Genomic DNA, 11,871 nt, shown 5'->3' with positions numbered 1-11,871 from the left:
AATAAATCCTAAATAAATTCATGGATGATACTTATGGGGAATAATGACCCCTCACCAAATTTCAGCAATTTTTGTTACTGTTTCATATGATTTCTAATTTTCTTTTATTTAGGACATGATAAATTACAAAACCACTTTTCAGGATGTGAAAATTGTATCTAACAATTTTCGCATACCTTACTTGTGATGGGTGACTCAAGAAAATAATTTCAAGATTTTTCATCATGTCTAGCTATTTTTCCCAATTTTTGGTAATTATAATGGCTTAAAAATGGGAAAAATAGTTCTGATTATCCAAAATTCATGAAAATTTGCCAGGATATCATATTATATAGTAGAAGGTTACATAAAAATTTTGAATATTTTTCTCCACTGTAAACTATTTTTCCCTTATTTTCTAAAGTTAATTGCACTAAAATTCACTTAAATATACATAAATACCCAAAACCAGTTTATACATTATGAAAACCACTTTTGATATTTTTCCCAAGATATTTATACTGTAAATGATGTTACAAAAATTTATGGTAATTTATTTTAACTGTTTAATAATATTTCTTTAATTAATGACTATTTAAAGGAATAAAACAAGGAAAAATACAAATAACCACTGAAAAATATATTTTATATTTTTCCCAGCCTATTTATGTATAATAACAATTAAATAAAAAGTTTGGGTAATTTTGGAAACTGTTTACTATTTATTTCAATTTTTATTGAAATAAATGCTCAAAAATTTATAAAATATAATTAAACAGCTTGGAAATCCATTTTTATAATTTTCCCAGCTTGGTATTGTGTATTAACAGTTAAATAAAAAGTTTGAGAATTTTTATCCCTCGAATGCTATTTTTCGTGAATTTATGTTGTTATTGAGACTTAAAATTTGGAAAATTAACCTTCCAAGGTTATAATTAATCGCACGACTTGTAAAATTTCAATACATCAGAAAAAGTGTAACAAAATGATATAAATCCAATACTAAAACGTAAATTGGCATTTCCCTATACGTAGAGTTTAGTATATTAGCATTAGATATCGACATGGAAACTCACTAGTGCGTGTGTTTGGTGTCGTAGGATCCCGGTAGTAAGACGTTGGTGCATCCCGAAGTACCGCTTGTGTCTACACAAAACACCGTGAGTATTCACGCACTCCCCTATTTTCGGTTTTTATGTTTTGGGGTGGAAAAGCATGTCCAGAAAAACTACGGTTTGCATGTTGTATTTAAATTGAATTGTATCAAACATGATTGCTATTGTATTGCTATGTTTCTTTATGTATGTCTATGCAACACGGAACATGAGAACTTATCGTACTAAGGCCCTTCCCTTATCTCTAACCATTAACTCTTTGAGCCAATGGTCGTTATGGATAGCGCTATTAGGAATTGACAACTCCTCACTCGCCCGAATCGCTGGAGTGCATGATACCATATTCATCTATGGAACGATAAGCATAGATCTCGATAGGGCTTCAGTCATAGGTTTGGTTGAGACTCATTGTTTGCTCATACACATACAAACGCGTTTCTCGTTATAGCAATAAACTTGTATTCATTAATAGCAATCAACTTGTTTATCATTGAAGCAATGTACTTGTATTTACGAAAAGCCTTATTGTACGCTCGATTTTATAAACTTGTGATACTCACCAACTATTTTCATAGTTGACGCTCGTTTTACATGCTTTTTCAGGAAATAATTAGTAAGTGGATGTAAAGATTCATCATCATAGAGCATGCTGCATCGTGTTGAAGCTATTATGAAGCTATATTTTGAACAATGTTATTTTGAAAAACTTGTATTTTGTTCTTTTGAAGCTATGGGTTGTAAACTTTTAAATACTGCTATGGTGATGTATCTTTATCTTTTGCAATGAAACCGTTATCGCTGTCATACCTTGCGTTTCCGCTTTAGCGGGGTGTGACAGAAGTGGTATCAGAGCTAAAGTTATAGAGAACATCGGTTTTTCTTTAAGAAAACACAACCTATAACTAAAACTTACAAAGAAATTCTTTTTACATCAAACATATTACAAGTATAATTAGGTTGGGAGTTGTATTATTGGACCTTGATTAAACATAGCCTGATCACCTATGTTTAATTAAGAAAAGATTTATACAAAGCTTGAGCTAATTATAATGGGAATATGTTCAACAAAAATATTTGAGAAAACTTTATTTCAAAATTTCAAAAGGTTAATTTTGGTGTGTGTAAGCATTGCATATTATAGGCATGCATTGTCATTTATTTCATATCTCATTGAAACTATGTCACAGTCCACTATGTCAACATCGTCATCTTCCCGCGCTACCGCCTCAGCCGATGAATCCGGCTACGTCACTGTTATCCCTCGACGTAATCCCCCCGCCTCGGTAGAAGAAGACCCATCAGAGGATACGGAAGATACTGGGAACTCGGTGGAGATCAGCAATGACAACGCCCCGAGTCAACGACGCGAGGCGTCACCGACATCGGTGTTGCCACAGCCACCGCTCTATGGACTTCGGATTCGGAGGACAGCGAGGAAGAGTGTCCCCATTCCAGGAAGGATACCCGCCAGCACAGCAGGACATGGCACGGCAGGACCTAGCGGGGTAGGACCCAGCGATGCAGGACCAAGAGCATCCTCACCTCAGCAAGTCATAGGGATACTTGTCCGACAGCCAGGTATGACCCCGGAGGAGTCCCGGAGATTGCAGTCGATAGCAGCAGGCCTACGTCACAGTCTCGCTGCGATAGCTGGGCATCGAGAAGTTTTGGATGAAGTTTTAGCAGGAATGGAAATCCTGTATCAGCATTCGATGGAGACTGCTAACACTGCTAGTGCTGCTAGACGAGAGGCAGGTCATGCGATGACAGCATATTATGTGTTTGGTGGGCTGTTCCTGATTGTGGTGTTGATGCTTCTTGTTGGGATAGCGATTGGCTTTTGGTTCTGATTTCAGTATTTTGTTTTATTTTGTTTTGAAATGAAAACCCATGTTGGGTGTCTTTTGGGAAAAATATTTAAAACTTTATTTTGGGATTGACGTATTGGTTTGGCTTTAAGATTATTTCAAATGGTAATGAAAATTTTTATTTTATGTTTGAAAACTTTTACTATGAGGTCAAACCCTAAAATTTATTTGGTAAATGGTTGAATAAAAGAGATTTTTCTTTTCTCTCCTTTCTCAAATCTATATGCATAGTATTAATGCAACCCATTAATTTGACAACACTTACGGTTTTCAAAATGGTAGTGAAATACACTATTTTATGTATTTATACGTATTTCTTCTCCTGTGTCATAGAACCATGTCAGGAAGGCCTAATCGCGGGCGCCCACAGAACGAAACGCCCGATGTTGCTCAAATGGTAGCACAACAACTCATGCAAGCAATCCCAAACATTGTCACTCAAGTAACTGCAGGACTTAATGCTAACCAAGGAAGTAGTGGAGGAAACCGGGGAAACAATGAAAGAGAATGCAACTACAAGTCCTTTATGGCCTGTAAACCTAAGGAGTTCCATGGAAAGGAAGGTGCGGTTGGGTTACTGAAATGGATTGACAGCATGGAGTCGGTCCTTCATATTAGCAAATGCCTCGAGCGCAACAAAGTTGAGTATGCATCTTGCCTATTCCAAGATAGGGCATTAACATGGTGGAATACTCTAGTGCAAACCCGAGGTCGTACAGCAGCATATCAGCTAACTTGGGAAGACCTAAAGAAGCTGCTGATAGAGGAGTATTGTCCCAAGGATGAACTTCAGAAACTTGAATATGAATTCTGGAACCATTCTATGGTTGGAACACAAATAGAGAAGTACACAGTCCGATTTCATGAACTAGCAAAACTAGTACCTCACATGGTTACTCCTGAGGAGAAACGGATAGATCGTTACATCTGGGGTCTGGCACCAGAGATTCGGGGAATGGTTACCTCAGCAAACCCATCTACCATTCAAAGTGCAGTAAGCCTAGCAAATCGACTAACCAATGATGTGATAAGGATGGGAGCATCAGCAAAGGAAAGCTCTAGTAGCAAGAGGAAGCCAATAAATCAGGGAGAGAAGAAGTATGGAGGCAAGTCAGGGAGGGAACAGAAAGTCTCAAGAAACTTTATGGTAAGAGCCCAGGAGCAAGAACCAGTGAAAACTCAAGGACAAGAAGTGCAGGAGCGAAAGCAGTACTCAGGGCCGCTTCCGAAGTGCAATAAGTGTAACTTCCATCACAAGGGAGCTTGCCCGGTGTGCCAAAACTGTAAGCAAACAGGCCATTACTCGAAGTATTGTAAGCTGAATAAGGAGGGAAAAAGGACATGTTACGAGTGCGGGAGTATTGATCATCTCCGTAGAGCATGTCCTAAACTGAACAATGGACCTGGTAACCATGGACAAGGCCAAGCCAGGCAAAACTTTCAAGGAAATCAAGTTAGACAACCAAGAGGTGTAGCCTTTGTGATTGGTGCAGAAGAAGCTCGTCAGAACCCTGAAGTGATAACAGGTACGTTCCTCCTGAACAACCACTTTGCATCAGTAATATTCGATGCGGGAGCAGATAGGAGTTTTGTTTCTTTAGCATTTAGACCGTTAATTGGCTTGAAATCGGTAAAGATGAGGATTGCATATGCTATTGAACTTGCTGATGGGTATGAAATTAGGGCTAGTGATATAATTCCTGGTTGTACTCTGAATTTAGCTGATAAACTCTTTAGCATTGACCTAATTCCTATAGAGCTAGGTAGTTTTGATGTGATAGTAGGGATGGATTGGTTATCCAAAAATAGAGCGGACATTGGTTGTTATGAGAAAGTCATCAGAGTGCCTCTCCCTAATGGAGAAACCCTTATCATACACGGTGAGAAGCCAGGAAGAAGTTTAAACATAGTATCAAGCGTGAAGGTTCACAAGTACCTGAAGAGGAATTGTATTGCATTCATGGCCCACGTGCTAGAAAGAGAACTAGAAGCTAAGCAACTCAAGGAGATTCCGGTGGTTCAAAACTATCCCGAAGTATTTCCGGAGGAATTGCCCGGTCTACCCCCTTATAGACAGGTCGAATTTCGGATAGACTTAGTTCCCGGAGCGGCACCGGTAGCAAAAGCACCATATCGCCTTGCACCATCCGAGATGCAAGAACTATCCGGACAACTTCAAGAACTTCTAGACAAAGGGTTTATTCGACCAAGTTCTTCACCTTGGGGAGCCCCAGTGTTATTCGTCAAAAAGAAAGATGGTTCGTTCCGAATGTGCATTGATTACAGAGAATTGAACAAGTTGACAATCAAGAATCGATATCCCCTCCCTAGAATAGATGACTTGTTCGATCAGTTGCAGGGCGCTTCCTACTTCTCAAAAATCGACCTTCGGTCAGGGTATCATCAGCTAAGAATTCACGAAGAGGACATTCACAAGACAGCGTTTAGAACCCATTATGGACATTATGAATTCTTAGTCATGCCTTTTGGACTAACGAACGCACCCGCTGTATTCATGGATTTGATGAATAGGGTCTGTAGACCATACCTAGACAGGTTTATAATTGTCTTTATCGATGACATACTTGTTTACTCGCGGACCAAAGAAGATCACAATAGACATCTAAAGCTAGTGTTGGAGCAGTTGAAGGAACAAAAATTGTATGCCAAGTTCACTAAGTGTGAATTTTGGATTCGGGAAGTACATTTTCTTGGTCATGTGATCGGTGAAAGAGGAATCCATGTAGATCCAGCTAAGATAGAGGCAATCAAGAAATGGGAGGCCCCCAAAACCCCGACAGAAATACGACAATTCCTAGGATTAGCTGGGTACTACAGACGCTTCATTGAGAATTTCTCTAGGATTGCTCAACCATTAACATCTTTGACCCAAAAGGATAGAAAATTTCTCTGGGAAGAGAAACACGAAGAGGCGTTTCAAATCCTGAAAAACAAGCTGTGCAATGCACCAATTCTGGCTTTACCAGAAGGATCAGAGAACTTTGTGGTGTATTGTGATGCGTCTCATCAAGGATTAGGATGTGTGCTAATGCAAAAAGATAGGTTCATTGCATATGCTTCCAGACAACTCAAACCGCACGAGAAGAATTATACCACCCATGATCTAGAACTAGGAGCAATAGTTTTCGCCCTTAAGATATGGAGGCATTATTTGTACGGAACCAAATGCACCATTTATACCGATCACAAAAGCCTTCAGCATATCCTGGATCAGAAAATGTTAAACATGCGGCAGAGAAGATGGGTAGAGTTGTTTAGTGATTATGATTGTGAGATACGATACCACCCAGGAAAGGCTAACGTAGTAGCCGACGCTCTTAGTAGGAAAGTAAGAGTGAAACCTTCCCGTGTGAGAGCTTTGGGAATGGTAATTCAGACAAGCTTGAAATCTCAAATCATTAATGCCCAGGAGAAAGCGTTATGCAAGGAAACTCTTCCAGGCGAAACTTTACATGGTTTGGAAGAAAGATTTGAAACCAAACCTGATGGAGTTCGTTATTTTAAAGACAGGGTCTGGATTCCAAGGGTTAACAACCTGAGAGACATGGTATTAGAAGAGTCTCATCGATCTAAATACTCCATCCACCCTGGAGCAGATAAGATGTACAAGGATCTTAAAGAGTACTATTGGTGGCCTGGAATGAAAAAGGATATTGCCTTGTACGTCGGGAAGTGTTTGACATGCTCAATAGTCAAAGCTGAACATCAGAAACCTTCCGGGTTGTTGCAACAACCTGAAATTCCCCAATGGAAATGGGAGCAAATATCTATGGATTTCGTTACCAAACTCCCTAGAACTGCTAGAGGTCACGACTCAATTTGGGTCATAGTGGATCGACTGACGAAATCCGCTCACTTTCTCCCTATTCGAGAAGATTTCAAGATGGAAAAATTGGCCCAAATCTACATCGACAAAATTGTTTCTCTGCATGGTGTACCCCTATCTATCATTTCTGATGGAGATAGTCGTTTTACATCTCGATTTTGGTGGATGTTACAGAGGGCACTAGGAACCAAGATAGATTTGAGCACAGCTTACCACCCTCAGACAGATGGGCAAACAGAGAGAACAATACAAACATTGGAAGACATGCTACGAGCGTGTGTCATTGAGTTCAAAGGAAATTGGGATACTCATTTGCCCCTAATTGAGTTTTCCTACAATAACAGTTACCACACGAGTATCCAATGTGCTCCATATGAAGCATTGTATGGACGCAAGTGTCGTTCGCCCTTATGCTGGACAGAAATCGGTGACAGACAGTTGACTAGAGTCGAACTTATCCAGGAAACATCTGACAAGATTACTATCATCAAAGATAAGCTTAAAGCTGCTAGAGATCGTCAGAAAAGTTATGCGGATAATCGTCGAAAACCATTAGAATTCCAAGTAGGAGACAAGGTACTTTTAAAAGTGTCGCCTTGGAAAGGGCTTGTGCGTTTTGGTAAGAAAGGAAAACTAAGCCGAGATATGTTGGACCCTTTGAAATCCTTGAAAGGATTGGTCCGGTAGCGTATAAACTCCAATTGCCCCAAGAGTTAAGCGCCATTCACGACACATTCCACGTCTCCAACCTTAAGAAATGTCTAGCCGACGAAACATTAATAGTACCCCTGGAGGAAATTAAGATCAATGATAAGCTGAGCTTCGTTGAGGAACCGATAGAAATCCTTGACAGGGAGGTAAAACAACTTAAGCGGAGTAAGATCCCGATTGTGAAAGTTCGATGGAACTCAAAACGCGGGCCGGAGTACACCTGGGAGCGCGAGGATTACATAAAGGAAAAGTATCCGCAACTATTCCCATGCGATGACAAGCGATGATATAGAATGAATTTCGGGACGAAATTCTTTTTAAGTGGGGGATACTGTGACAACTGTCAATTCAGGTCATTCTTGGACTCATGCATCTTTATAATAACCATTCATGCACAACATGCCATGACCTAGTAGTATAAATTAGGTCAAAAATCTTGCATAAACTAGGATCCAACTAAGGTCTAGGACTAATATACTTGATACTTACAATTCTAGTAAGTTGCTTAGCTACAATAGGAAATGCCAATACTATAATTAGAATAAGCTTCAAACTTTGTTATAATTGAAATAGGGTATAAAACTCTAAAAATAAATTAAAACACTCTAATTATACTTCAACATGTTGTTGAATACCAAACAATGTTCCAAAAACCCTAAAGAGCCAAAAATCCAAAGTTATAAAATATAAAGCTTAAAAACTTTATAAAATTTGGCTATAAACTTCCTAGTATCAAATTATATTAATCGAATTATGGATTATACCAATGAACTAGAAATATAAATTACAAGTATTAATCATAAATTATTTGTTGAAAACAAGATTTTTAAATAAATCAAATTGCTTAATAAACATTTTATAAAAATGAATGTTTTTATATAAAATATGGGAGGGAAGTTTATAAAGTTTAAAATTTAGGAGAGAGGAGGCCAAAAGGCATGCAAAAACCGGCCATCACCTCTCCCCATGCCCTCTCTCTTCCCCAAAACACAATCATCAAGCCTAAACCCTTACTCCACCTCTTCCACTTCACTCTCTCACTTCACTCTCTTCTTCCTTCTCTCTAAACTCACGAAAATCCTCTCAATCCTCTGCAAAATTTCCAGATTTTGAATCCCTTGAAGTGTTCTTACTTCTCTCGAGATCAAAACCAAGGTAAACAACAACATCTTCTTCCATAGTTTCATGGTTAAACCTCTTTTTCTTCTTAGTCTTCTCTACTTTTCGGATTCTATGCCTTTCCATGGCTAGAAATCTTTATTCTCCCCTTGTGGTTTGTAGATTCTCACCATAACACAATGCATGTGTTAAAGATGGTGAAAATCCGGGATCAAACCCATGCAAGGAGTGGAAAAGAAGCACATATGATCATGTGACATCAAAACATAATATTTCATGTTCTTCTCCATTTCTTGTGTGTTCATGCATGAACGAAAGCATTAAACCATTTCTAGTACATATTGGATGCTCATTCATTCCATGCATGTGTTAGAAATCGGGCCTTACCAAGGACATGCATGATGTTCTTATTGAAATACCCTAAAAATGCACACAAGCAAACATGCAATCTGCCAGATTATTTTGTTCGACTTTGAACAGTCATAACTCAGTCATTTTTTAACCAAATCATGATATTCTTTTTGTATTGGTTAGTTCCACGAGTTAACTTTCAAACCCAACTGGTCTTACTGTAAAATATTAAATATCCGATTTTTGGCAGATTTTACAAAAAGGTTGCGCATACAGCTCTTTTTCTGTGATCACTATTTTTATCTTGCTTAAACAATGGTCTTAAACCCAACCATAAATCTTAGGAAAAATACCTTAGAAACTTAACATATCTAGTGAGTTATGGTTGAAATTTCGTGGCTTAAAACCTCACTGAATGGGCTACAAAAATTCATGAACCTCAGCCACATCTACACTTCATGCATTATTGCATGCAACTTTTCTTAAATTGTTTGGAATCATTACCCTCATTTCTCTTCTGAATACATTCTTAACATTTTTACTTTTGAAAGCCCTTGCATGCATGAGATAATCTGGAAAATTTCAAGAGCTTTTGTTATTTATTTGATTTATTAGAATTATTGCTAAAACCAAGGGCATAAATCATATAAAATACTTCCAGAGGTCAATAAATCCTAAATAAATTCATGGATGATACTTATGGGGAATAATGACCCCTCACCAAATTTCAGCAATTTTTGTTACTGTTTCATATGATTTCTAATTTTCTTTTATTTAGGACATGATAAACTACAAAACCACTTTTCAGGATGTGAAAATTGTATCTAACAATTTTCGCATACCTTACTTGTGATGGGTGACTCAAGAAAATAATTTCAAGATTTTTCATCATGTCTAGCTATTTTTCCCAATTTTTGGTAATTATAATGGCTTAAAAATGGGAAAAATAGTTCTGATTATCCAAAATTCATGAAAATTTGCCAGGATATCATATTATATAGTAGAAGGTTACATAAAAATTTTGAATATTTTTCTCCACTGTAAACTATTTTTCCCTTATTTTCTAAAGTTAATTGCACTAAAATTCACTTAAATATACATAAATACCCAAAACCAGTTTATACATTATGAAAACCACTTTTGATATTTTTCCCAAGATATTTATACTGTAAATGATGTTACAAAAATTTATGGTAATTTATTTTAACTGTTTAATAATATTTCTTTAATTAATGACTATTTAAAGGAATAAAACAAGGAAAAATACAAATAACCACTGAAAAATATATTTTATATTTTTCCCAGCCTATTTATGTATAATAACAATTAAATAAAAAGTTTGGGTAATTTTGGAAACTGTTTACTATTTATTTCAATTTTTATTGAAATAAATGCTCAAAAATTTATAAAATATAATTAAACAGCTTGGAAATCCATTTTTATAATTTTCCCAGCTTGGTATTGTGTATTAACAGTTAAATAAAAAGTTTGAGAATTTTTATCCCTCGAATGCTATTTTTCGTGAATTTATGTTGTTATTGAGACTTAAAATTTGGAAAATTAACCTTCCAAGGTTGTAATTAATCGCACGACTTGTAAAATTTCAATACATCAGAAAAAGTGTAACAAAATGATATAAATCCAATACTAAAACGTAAATTGGCATTTCCCTATATGTAGAGTTTAGTATATTAGCATTAGATATCGACATGGAAACTCACTATTGCGTGTGTTTGGTGTCGTAGGATCCCGGTAGTAAGACGTTGGTGCATCCCGAAGTACCGCTTGTGTCTACACAAAACACCGTGAGTATTCACGCACTCCCCTATTTTCGGTTTTTATGTTTTGGGGTGGAAAAGCATGTCCAGAAAAACTACGGTTTGCATGTTGTATTTAAATTGAATTGTATCAAATATGATTGCTATTGTATTGCTATGTTTCTTTATGTATGTCTATGCAACACGGAACATGAGAACTTATCGTACTAAGGCCCTTCCCTTATCTCTAACCATTAACTCTTTGAGCCAATGGTCGTTATGGATAGCGCTATTAGGAATTGACAACTCCTCACTCGCCCGAATCGCTGGAGTGCATGATACCATATTCATCTATGGAACGATAAGCATAGATCTCGATAGGGCTTCAGTCATAGGTTTGGTTGAGACTCATTGTTTGCTCATACACATACAAACGCGTTTCTCGTTATAGCAATAAACTTGTATTCATTAATAGCAATCAACTTGTTTATCATTGAAGCAATGTACTTGTATTTACGAAAAGCCTTATTGTACGCTCGATTTTATAAACTTGTGATACTCACCAACTATTTTCATAGTTGACGCTCGTTTTACATGCTTTTTCAGGAAATAATTAGTAAGTGGATGTAAAGATTCATCATCATAGAGCATGCTGCATCGTGTTGAAGCTATTATGAAGCTATATTTTGAACAATGTTATTTTGAAAAACTTGTATTTTGTTCTTTTGAAGCTATGGGTTGTAAACTTTTAAATACTGCTATGGTGATGTATCTTTATCTTTTGCAATGAAACCGTTATCGCTGTCATACCTTGCGTTTCCGCTTTAGCGGGGTGTGACAATGATCACAAAACTGATACTACTCTCCCATCTTTTCAGATTTGAGAAACTTTTGTCCTTCTGCCTAATTTGATTCTTCTTATCCGCTCTGCCATGCATTGAAACCTTTTCCAATGCCTCAGAGTTACACTTAAGCTTGTAAGTATTATCATATTTACTAAGCTTTAGTAAACTATGACGAATAGCCTTATATCTTTTGTGGTGGACTTAATTAGTGCACATGACTATGTACTCGATCCCTTAGTCCATTACTTGACTCACACATCCATGTGAACAAGTAATTAG

The sequence above is a fragment of the Lactuca saligna genome, chromosome 5, assembly GCF_052625555.1.
Source record: "Lactuca saligna cultivar CGN05327 chromosome 5, ASM5262555v1, whole genome shotgun sequence".
In the NCBI taxonomy this organism is placed as follows: domain Eukaryota; kingdom Viridiplantae; phylum Streptophyta; class Magnoliopsida; order Asterales; family Asteraceae; genus Lactuca; species Lactuca saligna.
This window is presented reverse-complemented; position numbering follows the sequence as displayed.